This window comes from Ptiloglossa arizonensis, chromosome 6 (assembly GCF_051014685.1).
Source record: "Ptiloglossa arizonensis isolate GNS036 chromosome 6, iyPtiAriz1_principal, whole genome shotgun sequence".
Taxonomy (NCBI): Eukaryota; Metazoa; Arthropoda; class Insecta; order Hymenoptera; family Colletidae; genus Ptiloglossa; species Ptiloglossa arizonensis.
Window position 1 is genome coordinate 6,724,076 of NC_135053.1, and position 15,580 is coordinate 6,739,655.

A 15,580-nucleotide genomic window follows, 5' to 3' on the forward strand; every position below is an offset into this window, starting at 1 on the left:
AATTACACGAGGCCTCGGTCTCGGCTCCGTGTAATTGAGGACGAGTCTGAGAGGAGAAAGTGAACCGTGGTTTTGTGTGTACATCGTGGCGAGAACTCGTATGATTCATTCGTTATTCGGCGTGTAACGTGTCGACGAGGTTAGGCATTGAGCACGGCCAGTGAATCGCGATGATGCGTTACGAATTCGTTTCGGTGCCTCTTCGTCGACCCCTTTACTTGCTCTTTCCTTCGCGTGGATACAAAATCGAACGATCTTTCGAAAGTATACGTGCTTCCAGGTATCGAACGAAGCGAAAAGGGTCGGAAGAGAAATATACCGATACAATCGTACCAACGACGATTTTGTGAAAGTGCGTACGTAGCAATACCGACGACTCGTTTGTATTTTGTCGCGGTACCATTACTTCGGTCCCCATGGAACGATATTTTCGAGTTCTAATAACTCTCGTCGAGATATCTTACCTTTGATCAACAACTGATTTACCAATCGGTCGAACTAACTGGTTCCAATCGCTTTTAGAAAGAAATTCACTTCAAATTCCATGGTATATTTTCCAAAGACGTTACGATTTTTTCCATTCTGTACGTACGATCAATTTCTGACAAATTCCTCTTTCTTCGCGCTCAATAGTTTCTCTGAAACGCGTACGAGACGATGCACGTTAATGTATCGGAATCTTTCGGTAGTTCTAGTGTTAAATGTAACGGAATACGGAGTTGATTCAATCGCGATAGACGTACTATATTTATGAAGTTTCCGTACGCACGAATACATTTGCAATAGATAGATGTTGCCGATAGAAAAGCAAAGATCGTATTTACTACGTTTTTATAGATGCTCCGCGCCTCAGTGTTTCGTATCGAATCGCGTTCGCTGTGGTTTTTGCAATTCGTTGAACGATTCGGACGTGGGAAAGCGTGGAGTGTTTTCAAGCAGAAAACTCGTTGCACGTTCCTCGGTGGATACTTCTTTTTGAAAGTTGTATGCTTTTTATTGCTTTCCAGAGTTCGTCGAAAACTAGTTCGTTAAGTTGAAAGGTTCATTTCGAACAAAATTGCATCGATCCACGTTTACGTTCTACGATAACACTGGGGAATCACGAAACTCTACACGTACTGACGGTATCATTCGAGATTATGGAGAAAATATATCTTTCATTCGAATCACCGAAATCTGAATATCGAATAGTGGCGAAACACTGTTAGGAAATGGCCATTTTTTCGATTGGTCGTAAAAGCAAAATTGTTACGTAATATGTATCCGCACAGGTAATCGAGGAAAAAGATTATAACAAACACGGTTAAATGACACGGTTTTCTCTTTCATCTGCTTTCGAAATATTTATTCGGAAAATCGTTCAAAGTTTGTGGAAGGTTTAGTAATACAAAGGTATCGTAACACTGTTGCGCTGCATTAAATCCCCAACTAAATCTCAGTACTGAAAACCTCGTCAAAGAGAGTTTTTTTATACTTTTGACAAACCTAATAAAAGTGTACACATACTTATTAGCAGCGAGGTTTCATTACTACATCGAATTCTTTAAAATCAGATTTTGTTACATAACAAATTTCAGTTGTTGCTCTTCCGAACCTGAGAGTCGACTACGTAACGTAATATTGCGGTAACGTTGAAAATACGTGCAATAAACGACGATATTGTGCTAATTTAACCAGTTATTAACGCGGCCGAATTATACACTGTTCGAATTATAACGAAATTCTAAACTACGCAGATTTATCGTAATTAATTGTATTAAAAAACATCGTATCCAGTTTGCGATCAATATAATAGAGTACGACCGATATAAAGTTCGATCGATAAATTGTTGGTTAAGTTCTGCCCTCGTAGATGGAAATCACGTGACCTTGGATTTCTACTCGAGTGATTCAGATCGATCCATGGATTTGGAAATTGTCTGTAAATAACTCTCATTGAGGTTTGCGATATTAAGAATCAGTGTATCTATTGTGTATCTCGGACTATATGCGCTATTCGTAACAAAAGAAAATCATAAATACGAATATTTTAATCTTCTTCTTTGTAATAATAATATTCGCGAATACGAATATTTTTATGCTCTTGGAATAACAACGTAATGTTTCTAGATCCATCGGTAAAATATAAGAACACGATAGGTTTGCCTTTGAACGAAAAAATATCGTATATTGGCAATTGTAATTTGAAATCCAAAAATGAATCGATATAACGCGTGTCCATACATTTGCAATTAGATCTTTATGAGAATAGTGTAACAATGGTTTCCAAACTTTTTGAAAGGCGTCGTTTTAAAAATAAAAGAAAACTCCGAGATGTAAGTGGTACATTTGAAATAATACAGGAAAACAATACTCCTATAATTGTTAAACTCCGATGATCAATGGGTCGATAAAAGGGAATACTAGTATTTACGTTGTTCGCAATTTTCTACATTGAACGTTTTCTTTTGCGTCCTCCTTGGATTGTGCTCTTCCTCCGTCTTAGGAGTAGCACTTCTTGTGTTCGAAAACACTGATGTCGTTACATTAGTGTTACAAAAATACGTTTATTTTTCTTACGGTTGATCTCCCATGCATTTTCTTCGATGAACGTTGACGAATAAACTCCAGTCGGTTCGAAGCATGCCTACCGAATGTCTTTACGCAGCTCTTCCTTGCTCGCCAGCGAACTGTGCGGTGAACTGTGCGGCGAACTGTGGCTGCGATAGTGGAACACGCTGCGATGGCTGAGCCAACCAAAAGGATTACGTTCACGTTCTCATTCTCGTTCTCGAGTTCCAAGTACACGGTTCGCTTTCTACGAGTACCTGACCCGTGTCACCCAATGGGCTGGTCGAGTACTTTCCTTGCTCGAACCGTTATTAACTGGGAGCAAATTCGTCGTTATACAGCTTTTGGAAGGATAACCATTCACTTCTTTCCTCCTACGAGTAATCGGTATTTCTACAAGTTTTCGAATCCGTAGTTAAACGAGGATCTCTTGTCCAGAATGCGATTTTTTCGGTTTTTTTTCGGGATTGAAAGAAAACTATAAATCTTTCAGTGTTACGGGTTACGGTACACATATTTACTAGCATTTAAACTACGTAAAATTATTTTTTTAAACCAAAAATAATGAAAATTACACGGACCATGTTTGGCCGAGAAAGTATTGCAAAGAAATGTTTCTTGTCGGTGTGCAAGATTTCGAGCGTTCCTTCGATCTGATACGAACAAACAAAATGGTATCTTGTTTTTTATGGATATGACTGTGGTGTGAGATGAAAAATCTTCATAACTATGAAATAGCGACACTTTGAAATTTAAATATCGTTTCTTTTGTTTTTTGGAGTCTACAACGTGTTGACAAAGTACGAAAGAATGAACATTTTTTAAAACCCGTAGTTCATGCGACAAGCATGGCACGTCCGTTAAAGGTTCTATGCAAATTTGAAGTTAATCGGTGAAGTATAACTCGAGATATTGTGCACACCGGTTCGAGAAACGAGGTTTTGAAAAATACACGTTTAAAGTTTTACTTATCAGTTCGCTACAACTGTCAGTTGTGCTCATTAAACGGCTATAACTTCGTAAATATTACGAATTCGAACAAATCCTGCTGCAGGCATATTTTCGATGACATACACTTTAAGAGAGAGCAATGAAAAGAATCGATATTTTTTTTAATTCTAAACAAGAATAGCCCCTTAAGGTGAATTCTCATTTCTTCTTCGTTACGAACAATCTATGTTGTTCTTTCGCCACTCTTCCATTTTCTGAACACTCCTTTTTGTCGCACAACATGATTTCTACAATCTGTACAACTTCTTTCTAAATGTTATTTAAACTTGACCGTATACGCGTGAACTTTTGGATAGTCTATGATTTTTATAATTATGTGCTCGGTTTTGTCTTCGTGTAATTTTTTATTTTATTTTGTTTTCCAAGCATTCGACTTCTAACGTCATCCTCCGTGTTTGTATAAATGTTATTTTCGGTAACTAGTTAGTTTTATTTTCAGAGTATTATTTAAATTTTGGTTGCAGTTCGGTAACACGAATGAAATTATGACGAGAGAATATAAATTGTGACACCATAACGGATGTGTTTATTTATGTTGTTAAGTTATTTTTATTTTTGTCAAGATACATCAATTAGGTAATGAAATTGTATAAATGAGACCATGTGGCTGACCCTGAACTTGGTATTCTTAACTGTTTAATAACGTTTTATCTGTTTTGTAATATTAATTTGTATAAAATTATAATAATTGAAACGCTTAACAGATATTTATTTAATACATAGTCGGCGAAGGGAACGCGGTATTGTTAATTTATTTATTTTTCAATATTTACATTGCGAAATGTTCCGGAGTATCGCGGAGTGGAAATATGAAATGTTTTGTTTAGAATTGAAAATTTTTAATTTGTTTTTCTTTCAACGCATTTGTAGATTTTTTAACATCTTCTTTTATCATTTTTAAGATATTCATCTTTCGATGGTACGTGGCTTAGGAATATATAAAATAATTTAAGCTAAGAATTTTAACAACATTGAATATTTTATCGGAGAATTGTTACTAACGGTATCAAGTGGAGAGTGCCAAATATGTACAAATGCTCTTAACATGTTAAACGCCGTGCCAGTTTTCTATACTTAAGGATGTCCTCGATATTTGTTCGCACAGTAGCGTAAAAAGTTGAAATATTCGATAATTTGTCGGTGTGCGTGTTATCTTACAGTATTACTAACGAGAGTAATGTCATTTAAAAGTTTACTTTGTATTAGATTTGATGTCTCGTAAGCGCTTTAGAGAATCTTTTCTTGTTCGAATCACCATATTAAATAATACGATCGACAAAGTTTCTATTCTAAAACGACGAATAATTTCCAATTCCTCGTATCCAATTAAAGAAATCGAAACTAGAATTACCGATAGAATCCAGTGTGTCGAGGTGTTCCTCGTATGTGTCTCGTGGAAATCGATGATCGAGGAAAAACAGGAATTTATGAAATCGATTATACGTATTGTGTAGAAAAAAAGTCGTGACTCGTTTTGAAAATATGCTACGGAATTTAAAGTGAATTTCTTTGCAATAGCGGTTGGAACTAGTCGTTTTAACTGGTCGGTGAATCTAGTGTTAAAAAACAAATTCATTAGCCCACTTTCTCCACAGCTGTTATCTCTCAGCTATAAACTGTCGTCTTAATAAATGTTCCGTAATTAATGCGCTTAAACTTTTCTCTTGCAACATGATCGACTCGACAGTCGATTACCCTGCTTCTGTCCACAACTTTCTCGACTGCTCGCGCGTAGAGATCAGTTCATGTGCCGGCGTGCGATCCACAGCACCGAATCCTTTCTGTTCAACAAATCCTGGTACGTGTATTCTCGGGTCATGTAGGCATACGTGTGTCGGTGTGCGCGGGTATAACTACACGCGATTTCCTGCCTTTCTCTATAGCCAACAAACTCGGCAAACGAAGCGAATCAAACGATAAGGCATTCACTTGGCGCCCACTGGCAAACAGAAACGCGAATATGGGCAGTGGGCAGCAGCTATTATAAACAAGACTCCTTATCTCTGAGAACTAACTGACACCGCTCTTTCCCACGTTTTGTTACTCTTGCAACGAAAGAGGGCGTTTCCCTCGCCACGAGGAACACTGGATGATAGTTTGAGTTTCATTTTATATACTCGCTGCTGGGAAGTTTCTCTTCTTATTTTTCTCCTACTTTTCAAGTCTTTCCGATATCTGTTGGTTTGATCCAAGTGTCGTGCCAAGTACCGGTCCTTTTCTCATTAAGGGAAAGTTTAACTAGTAATTATTTGCCCGTTACCGTATACAGAATTCGAGGTACATGATTTCTCTTTAGATTCTTCTTGTGCTTTTATTTTTCATTCCGATCAAGCGATTATCCGTTCAACGCATTGATTGCCACATCGTGCACACATAGATTGACACTAATGATTTAAGAAATGAAATTCAGAAACGAATAATGCTACGTAGAGATTAATGTCTGTTTTGCTTTTAATATGACCGTGATAAAGAAGTTATTTATTAACGCTACGTTTCAATTATGAAATATTAAACAGAGTTGGAGATATTACGGAAAATAAGAAGTTAGAAATCGAAACTTGTATAAATGTAGATAAAATCACCGTTATAGTTCAGGAAGATTGTGAGATTTCAAGGAAAATCCAGTAAAATAAATTAGTCGTAATTACGTGGTCAGTAACGAATGAAATAAATACACTCGAGAAAGACCATAAAACTTTACTGTTTTCTTCGTTAAAATCAAACAATATGTAACTCCTTTATTAAAATAAAGATATTTGGATGAAAGTATAAACTAATCTAGAGTACAACCCAAGGAAAGTTTTATGAATCTGACTTGGCTTCAGACATTTTAAATGGAACAGAAACATATACACATTCTTGTTATTTCTTATACTATATAAATTGTATTACGTTATTAGGACGAGTTGTACAATAATTTCTTCAAAGTTGATCGCCTGCTAACTCTTAAAACTGATTAATCGGTATCATTTGAAAAACTAACTTAATTTTACCGACGATGAGTGAATTATTTTTATCACCGTTACTCTATCTCACTTATTCTTGGTGCTTTCACTTTTCTCGCCAAACACTTGTAACACGAATATTTGCCACGTGAGGGACCAATGGCTCAATTCGTGTTGACTCTTTATCTTCACGGTTTGTATTCAATCCTTTAGTGTAGTAAGTGAAAAGTTATCGCTCTACGGTAATATAGTCATTCATAGTGGTTAGTGTGATAGTTAAAAGTGAAATCAGGTGTTTTGCATACTTCCTAATATGTTTCCATCGTTTTAATTTTCTAACGTGTGTTAGTAGAAGAAAACTGAAATCAATAGAAGGAGAACATATTTTCTAATGTATTTAACGAGTTACGTCATTTTGACGGCGTAGAAAATCGTGCAACATACAATATACGATAAACAATACGATTAAGAATATTAATGCCAAATTTTATCAAAACGTATTCGAGCTGTTACTGAAACCAGCGCAAAAAAACAGTTTCTCTTTTTCATGTTAACTTTCAAACTTTTTATTTTAACCTTTTATTTTTCAGTCAGTCGGTACTGGTTCACAATGCGATTCTTCCTTAAATATTGAAGTGTCGTTATCGAATAATTTTATTCGTTTTCTAATAATTTTGACTTCCTTTGTAGATTCTTGAATTCTATGCTTTGTAGTCCCAATTCGAGCGCAGTCTAGCAATAAGTTTCAGTCATCGATTCATTTTCAATATAAATGACAAAGGCCAGAACATTCATTATTCGTTACATCGATTGTCTCCGTTATCGGTTTTACATTTTACATAACTGCGACCGATTACATTGAACGAATTGTTAGATTGGTCAAAGCCATTCAATGGTCGTTTCGCCTTGTTGCTACGTATTATCTGTGTAAATTAGTAAATTTTGTGCCTTTTCGATCTACATTTAATCGTTTCGTATTAAAATATTAACGCAACTTTAATGTAAATCTCAGCCAACATGATTCTGCAACCTGCACACATGTTTCAGCTCTAGGTACTATATTATAGAATATTCACTGCATATTCGTACAAAATATCAAATTATTTAGCCTTCGATTAAATCAATTGAACTATTGTACAATTTAGATATTGTATAACAAGTTACAAACCAAACGAAAGTCTTATTAAAAACTTTATATCCAAAGATTGTTTCATGGAAGCTTACTCTATATTATTTTTAACGGTTCAAATTAGCACTTTATCGAAACAAAGATTGCTCAACTCCTTGAAAGAAATGGAGATTGTTATATATTGTCGCATATTTTGTTTTATTTACCTGTCTTTTCTGTTTCTCACATGGAGAGGTCGCACCTGTGGAGCAACTATAACGATGCTTTTTAGAAACTACCTACAAGACGAAATTAAAAATATTAAATGTTAAATATCTTTATAAATAATAACCAATGGCAAGAAAGCTTGGATATGTGTCGATGTATTTTTGCTGCATAATCACCAGAAAAAGGTTTAAAAAATTGACGTCCCTACAGATGCGACATCTTCTTGTTATTGGTATCCAGAAGGTTTGCTACGAGTTTGTTTCATTATAGCTGCATTTATAATGGATCTTAACTTTTCTTTTTGCCATCTTTCTACGATTCTAATGTTAGAATCTGAAGTGTAACCCAAAGTTTACTGGCACGTGTCCAAATTGACTTTCGAAATGTTTTCTATATTAATAATTTGTCATAGGTTTTCTATATTGTTCGTTTAGTTGTTCGTTTCTTTGACGATATGCGTTTTCCACATCAGTTTTCTCCAGATAAACACCAATGCATTTCACTATTTCCCATAGTGGTCTTCATTGTTCAATCTGAGAACAGAGCAGGAATCTTTTCTTATTATGAAAGTTATGCGAATGGATTTAGCGGTGTTGATCTTTATTCTTTATTTTTTTAACCAAGGTTCGATTTCTCTAAGATAAAGTTGTAATTGGTTAGAGGTTTTCTTCGGGTTTTGATCTGAGACTAGAATAGCAGGATCATCCGCAAAGGTAGCAGGAGTGGTGTTGTTTCTTGTTGGAAAGTCTGAAGTATACAATATATACAACAATGGTCCCGGAACGCTACCTTGCGGGACACTAAATTGGATGGAGTACAAGTTCGAAATGGCCTGTTGTATCTCTACTTGAAATAATCTCTCTTTGATATACGATGTTCGAAGAGCGCAAAAAGAAGGAGACAATAACTCTTTAATTTTTGTTAGCAACTCGACACGGTGTACCAGAATTTCTAGGAAAGCTGCCAGGGAAGATTGATTTATTGGTCACTTAAGGGATCTGGACACTGAAATTTGGACAAAAAAAATCGAATTTTTCTTGTTGTCTTGAAGTAGTAGTTTGAAATCCTAAAAATCAAGTGCAAAAAGTTCCAGCCTTTAAAACAAATTATTTTTGGATGTAGGATGACTCCGGTCGATTAGTTTACCCGAGTACCATAGAGTTAAGCCCCTTCTACTAATGCCTTTTGAAGAAAACTGATTGGTGATATGATGGAAAAATTCACAAAATAGTGTGCTGGAGACAACTACTCCTATTTATGAGAAACCGTGGTCATTTATTTAGAATACTGGGTGCGGATTTACCCAAACTCAGAACGAAAGTTTGAATAGTATGGTGTGGTGCTTAGCTCCAACAAATTCGTTTAGCGACATTGCAATTGTAAAAATTGCTGTTTATATTGCTCTCAGTATTTTCACGCACCTTTAATCAATTTCGTCACCAATCCCCACGTGTAAACGTCTTAAAAGCAGATATTAAATTTTGTTTTATATAACAAATCAGTGAGAAAAAGTCGAGTGCCCTCGTGTACTCGAATACTATTTTAAATTAGTTTATTGTTCCACATGTTCCGGGTATTAAAATATCAGAATAATGTTCTTGATAACTGAACATTTCACGAGATGCTTCACACCTCTTTAAAAAGTATGTGCAGAAGATTTAAATGTACATCGTACTCCCTTTGTGAAATCTTTTTCAATGAACGTAATCATTTGATGCGTAGAAAGTGGGGCGTTTGAGATAACGAGCGCAAATAATTTCATGCAGGAAATTTTCAAGGCATAAGTGAGTAGATAAATTTTTAAACATGTCTGTCGTGAAAAGGCAAATAATTGTACTAATTGACTTTCTTCCGAAATATAGCAAAATCTATCGATGTACAGGTACTGTACCGGAATCGTTAATCGTATTTTTTCACGTCGGACGTTTGAAAGTTTCCTTTACGGAGTACAGTAATTTGTGAAGTATTCCAAGAAGAAACAACTGTCTCGAGAAGAGGCAACGTCTACTTTCTATTCCCTGTCTGTTGCCGTTCTTTAAACCTGAGCGATGGAAAGACGGGAAATAGAATGCTAGAAATTTCTCTGTTGAATTGGACCTTCAGAGTCGAGTGTTCCTCCTTTCTAGATATTCTGAAGTACCATTTTGTTAAAAAATTCATTCAGACGAAATGCAGGCAGTTTAACGAATACAGATCATGATCTAACAAACTTTTTTTTATGGAGCGTGGCTCGACTATCGAGGGTAACACAATACTGGAATATTATTATAATTTAGTAATCTTTTTCTTGTAAATACAAGCATCCACGAAAAAAAGTAGAAAAGTGTGCGTTATTAGTTTACCATCTTTAAGGTAAAAACTTTGTTTAAAAAATAAAGGAGTGCGCTAAAAACTGCGCTAAGATTTGTACGATTCTCAAGTATCACAGTAGCTAAGATTTGAGCAACAATTGTTGAAATGTAGAAAACTCGAGGTTGAATTTTAAGAAAGGAATTTCATTTTCGTTCTAATGAATTCTTTTAATATGCGGTATAAAAAGAGTTAAGTTCTTTGTATCGAATCTAATATTTCAATAAAAATGAAAAAGATTTGCTATAATTGCGGCAAACCATTTCAAAAGTTGACACGTAACAAGTACCACAAGTGCAATGATATGTGGTATTGCTTGATTCGATGCAGATATAGATGCATTAGCGATTCCAGTACCAGTGCTACTAGTAGTAACATTGCTGGCAGTAGCAGCATTCCTTCACTGGAGGTACCGTTACAACACAAAGCATTCCAGACAATTCAACCGTATTTTTAAATATTAATCGAAGTAAAATGACGACAAAGATATGTATTTTTCGTTGCAATTGGAGATTTACCTAAAAATAGAAGCAGTTATCGAGAAAAGAATGCTTAGAGATATATATATATAGGAGGACAGTTTTGTACGTTACGAAATTTGAGCTTGCTGTTCTCATAAGCAAGATGCATTCTTTTATGTTCTTGAAGATTTCATAGTGTCTACCGTGGATGTTGAATAGAACGCCAATGAGACAATCAGAATATTTAGGTGATTTGAAAACACGATTCTGGAAGAGAGATAAAGAAAGCTGAACTATCATTTTTAAAAATGATTGAAAGTAAATTTTCATTTGGAACGGTACTAGATCATGAACTGTTGTTCAATATTTTACATTTCGTCTAAAATACTCCAGCACGAAGAAATGAAATTGTTTTAAGAACTTACTTTTCGTGTTCGAGACATGGATATACTATCGAGGAATTAGCTCTTCATTGACAAATTGAAAAGTATATCGATGGTATATATTGTAACTACGTGAGAGGAAAGCTTTTAGAACATTTTTGTACTACGCAATTTTCATGCGTGTGTGTGTAGTCGTGCAGAATGTATTAGGTCATCCCATAAGTAATATTTTTTGACGGTGACTTACGGTGAAAAAGATTAATACTTACATTTATTTTCAATCATCGATATATTGACCAACAGTTTCGATGATCTTTTCCCATCTATCGGTCAACTTTCTTATTCCATTTTCGAAAAACATCTGGGATTTTGAATTTAAATACTCATTTAATGCTGATTTTACATCCTCGCTATTGTTGAAATTTTTTCCACTTAAAAAATGTTGCATCAACCGGAATAGATGGTAATCGCTTAGTATGGATGCTGCCTTCAACTAATTGAGGTTCGAGGAATTTTCCTGGTATAGTTTATAATATGTTTTAGGGTGAGGTAACTAAAACAGGCCACCTGAATAACTTGTTTGCTTGTAGTAATAGAAAGAAAAGTGTCAGGCAGAAGTTGTTTGATTTTGAGGGGCATATAATATAATAGCAATAGTTTTTTTCGTTGAATGCACAAAGAAGATACGAAGGTCAAGCTTGTTTTCTTTAAACGGAATGACCTGTAAATGAAGATCGTTCAAGATTACACAAAGTCAACGCTAATGGAAAATGAATTATTTCAAGTAAATTTTATGCGAAGTCACGTGTTCTCTCTGATTGTTAGTGTCTCGTTGATGCCACTCTTGTAATCGTTCAAGCATCATTGAGCGTAAATAAACATTCTTTCCTTACTAATTAGTTTGAATATTGGTCAAAGTACATATCTTGCGATATACACTGCCGGCAAAAAGTAACGCAGCTGAAAGTTACAATAATTTAACTTATAAAATTTCCCCTTGTTTCGATACCTGTTTGTACCATCCGGGAATTCGATAAGCCTTAATTAGGATTATTTTATGAAAGAAATACATTTCAGCTACACGAGTGAGGATAAATTAATAAGCTTTATTGAGTGCCGGTACCTAAATTTCAGTAACTTCTAGAGTGATTAATCGAAGGTAATTATTACTTGAGTAACACAGACCGCATTTTATTCAAAAAGTTAGTATAAATACCGAGTAATCAGCGACAAAGCTCAGTACAGCGGAGAAACTTCTCAGAGAACTGTTCCAGCATAGAAAACGTGAAGAAATGGGAAAATCTAAAGAACTGAATGTTGCAATACGAAGTGCTGTATGCGTTTTATATTCCGAAGGAAAATCAGAGCGAACCATAGTTGCTCAATTGGAAATACGAAAAACAACGATACACAATGCCATTGTGCGGTTTCAAACTACAGGGTTCTATGAATCCAAAGAACGATCTGACAGACTAAGGATTACCACGAAAGCAGAAGATAAGCACATCGTGCTGTTAAGCAAGAGAAATCGTAAGGAAACTGTGCCAGAAATTTGTGCAGAAATTAAATAGCATTCGGGCTAATGCGATGTCATTGACTACCGTGAAAACACGTTTGAGAGATGCGGGCTTATTTGTGCTGATCGCAGTGAAAAAATGATTACTTCGATCAATTGATAAAAAAAGACGACGTCAACGAATCGTGCACATTAGAGACTAGAGTATAGTTCTCTGGACTGACGAATTAAAGTTCGAAATATTTGATTCAAGACGACGTGTTTTCGTTCGTGGTACTGCTACAGAAAAAATGTTGCCATCGTGTTTAGAACCTACAATAAAGTACGATGATGGTTCGATTTAAGTTTGGGGATGTTTATCAGCCAAAGGAACAGGTGACTTTGTTCTTATAGACGATATATTGAAGAAGGTTCGTTAGAAAGAAATATTAGAACGCCAAGCAATTCTATTTGGGCTACGTCTAATTGGGTAAGGATTTGTGCTACAGTAGGATAATGATCCAAAACACACGTTCAAACTTTGCAAATTTGTTCAAGAAAAAGAAGAGGAAGGGATATTAAGAAACATGGATCGGCCAGCTCAATTATCGAATCTAAACCCTATTGAGTTACTTTAGGATCGCCTGAATAGAAGGATTGGACAGTAGTGCCCAAGATCCAAACCAGATACCACTAAAAATACGACAATCATCATTTTTATAATTTTCTGTATTATACTACATCCACCTATGATTGGACGTTGAGAAGTATGGAAAATTGCAGCTTCATTTTCATTAATTCACGTATCGTTTGCATATATCGAGATGGACGGAAACTTTCCGCTGGCAGTGTACGTAATACGAAAGCGGAACAAGTCGTTATGATTTTCATTTATGCAGAGTGTCGTGAACTTACAAGAGAATTCAGTGGGTTTGTATGCGGAATGATTTCCCGATTGTGTTCATCTCTCGCGTTCTGTTTTCTCAAATATAATGAAAACTTTTCTAGAAACAGGAAGTGTGGATAATAAAAAATGTAATCGGTGCAAGAAAACAACCGGGGACGGAACTGCAGTAACAATTTTAGCTGCTGTACCAGCAGACTCGTATTATTTTGTAAGATACTGCAGTTGACCTTATGTAATCTTGAATGACTTTCATTTATAGGTCATTGTACTCGTCTTGAAAGATTCTATCAGAATACGAATAAGAAACAATATCGTCCCATTTAAAAAAAAAACAAGTTTGATCTTCATATGTTCTCTGCGCTAACAAAAAAACTATTGTTATTATATTAAATATCCCTTAGACTCAAACATCTTTTATCTGATACTTTTCTTTCTATTGCTACAAGCAAGCAAGTAATTCTGGTGGACCGTTTTAGGTGCTTTACACCTTGTACTAGGTTGTTCGATAAATTTTCTTTATAGCATAATAATAGTAATGAACAATACACGGTTACTTTTATATCGCAACACCTTCAAATAATAATCTATCATCGGGGTAATCAAAGGATGATTTGTAATTATCGATTGAGCAATCTGAAGTCTGAATGCCTAGCATTTGAAAGACGATGAGAACAAATACGAGTTAGGTGATTGAGAAATTGAGGTAAAGCCTCATTTATAATCCACAGGAACGTTGTACTCCCTTCTGACGCGATTGTACAGAGTTTCACCTGTCACACTAACGGTTTTTTTTTTCAGGCAAAAAACACGTGTTCGTTCTCTCAGTTTATGTTCGCACTGTTGGACTTTCATGTTTTTGCGAAATTTCCTGCACGAGGTTTATTATTGTTCCGCGATGTAAAATTCGAAAATAGTAACAAAGAAAGTATACATGCATATATATATTGATTTCAGAGTATAGTTTAAAATTGCTGTTGGTAGAAAAAAAACAGTCATTTTTTTTATATCACGTATGGTGAACAAAAAATTTCGCGTGGGCAGGAAAAAATATGTAGCATTTTTGGAATTTTATACACGGAAAAGTATTTCGAATATCAATTTGAAACGTTGAATTATTATGTATACACACTTTATCAAACTGTATACGTTTTTTCATACATGGTTGCGTAATAGTTTTTAACAGAAAAAAAGTTTCTGCCTGGTTGCCCGGATCCAAAACAAAGAAAATACATAAATTATGAACTTATACGAGTACAGTTACAATGACAATTCGAAGATATGAAAAATGATGGTATTCCGAAGAAAGATTGTCAACATCGATGCTGAAAGATAATATAATTTAAAAATATAACGCAAATCAACTAAAAAACACAATTTCGAGAAAGAGGTGTTTAAAGTTCTGCGTAACGGAAATAGTATTCTACGATATTTTTAGTCAGCTTCTCGTCTCTTGTATCGGTTAAATGATTCTTTTGCTGTCCACTTTCATTCACATGACTGTCAAGATTTGTAGAATCGAACACGATCCTCGTTAAATACTTGCTTTTATTTTACACACATGTACCGAAACATCTTTCCAATAAATCGTCCCAAGAAAGATGTTCGCGAATAAATTTGATCAAATTTTTAATCGATTTTGTGATTTTTCTTCGTATTCAAGAGTCGTCAACTCCATCGTATGTATATATTATGCGATAACGTTCGTAAAATTTCTGAGATGGTCCGAACGAGGAGATAGGGCAGAAATTATCGCTTAGTTTGTAATTTAGCTATTGAATGTCATTTAATACCGTTTTAAAGAAATAAGACTTTATACTTTATTTTTGTTCTCAGCGTTCAATTTTTCATATATACTACGAATGAATCGAACAATGCATAATTTATTATTCAAAACCCTACTTTCCTTGACTACTTAATTGTTTTACAAAGTATTGAACAGTAGAACAAATATTGATACGCTTTGTTCACACTCCCTTTATGAAAGTGTTGTATTTGTCGATACAAGTAGGATTTGTTTTTATAGTACCATTTCAATATTAAATGTGCTAGCATCGCATATTCATTAACATTTTTTACAGGATACCGCATGAAAGTACGGTCTTTCGTCACTAACGGTTGAAAAACGCCAGTTGACGTTTCTCGT

At 35.0% G+C, this 15,580-nt stretch overlaps 1 protein-coding gene and 1 long non-coding RNA gene across 3 annotated transcripts in view; one reads left to right on the forward strand and one right to left on the reverse strand.

Annotated features, from left to right (window-relative positions):
- The window catches only part of LOC143148001 (CCR4-NOT transcription complex subunit 6-like), a 114,338-nt gene that overhangs the window by 22,984 nt on the left and 75,774 nt on the right, over positions 1-15,580 (forward strand). The gene's annotated exons all lie outside the window — the stretch shown is intronic.
- On the reverse strand, positions 1,382-2,664 carry LOC143148745 (uncharacterized). The gene is made up of 2 exons (XR_012992581.1): positions 2,560-2,664; positions 1,382-1,919 (listed from the first exon to the last, which is right to left on the reverse strand). It is a non-coding gene; the product is annotated as an uncharacterized LOC143148745 (long non-coding RNA).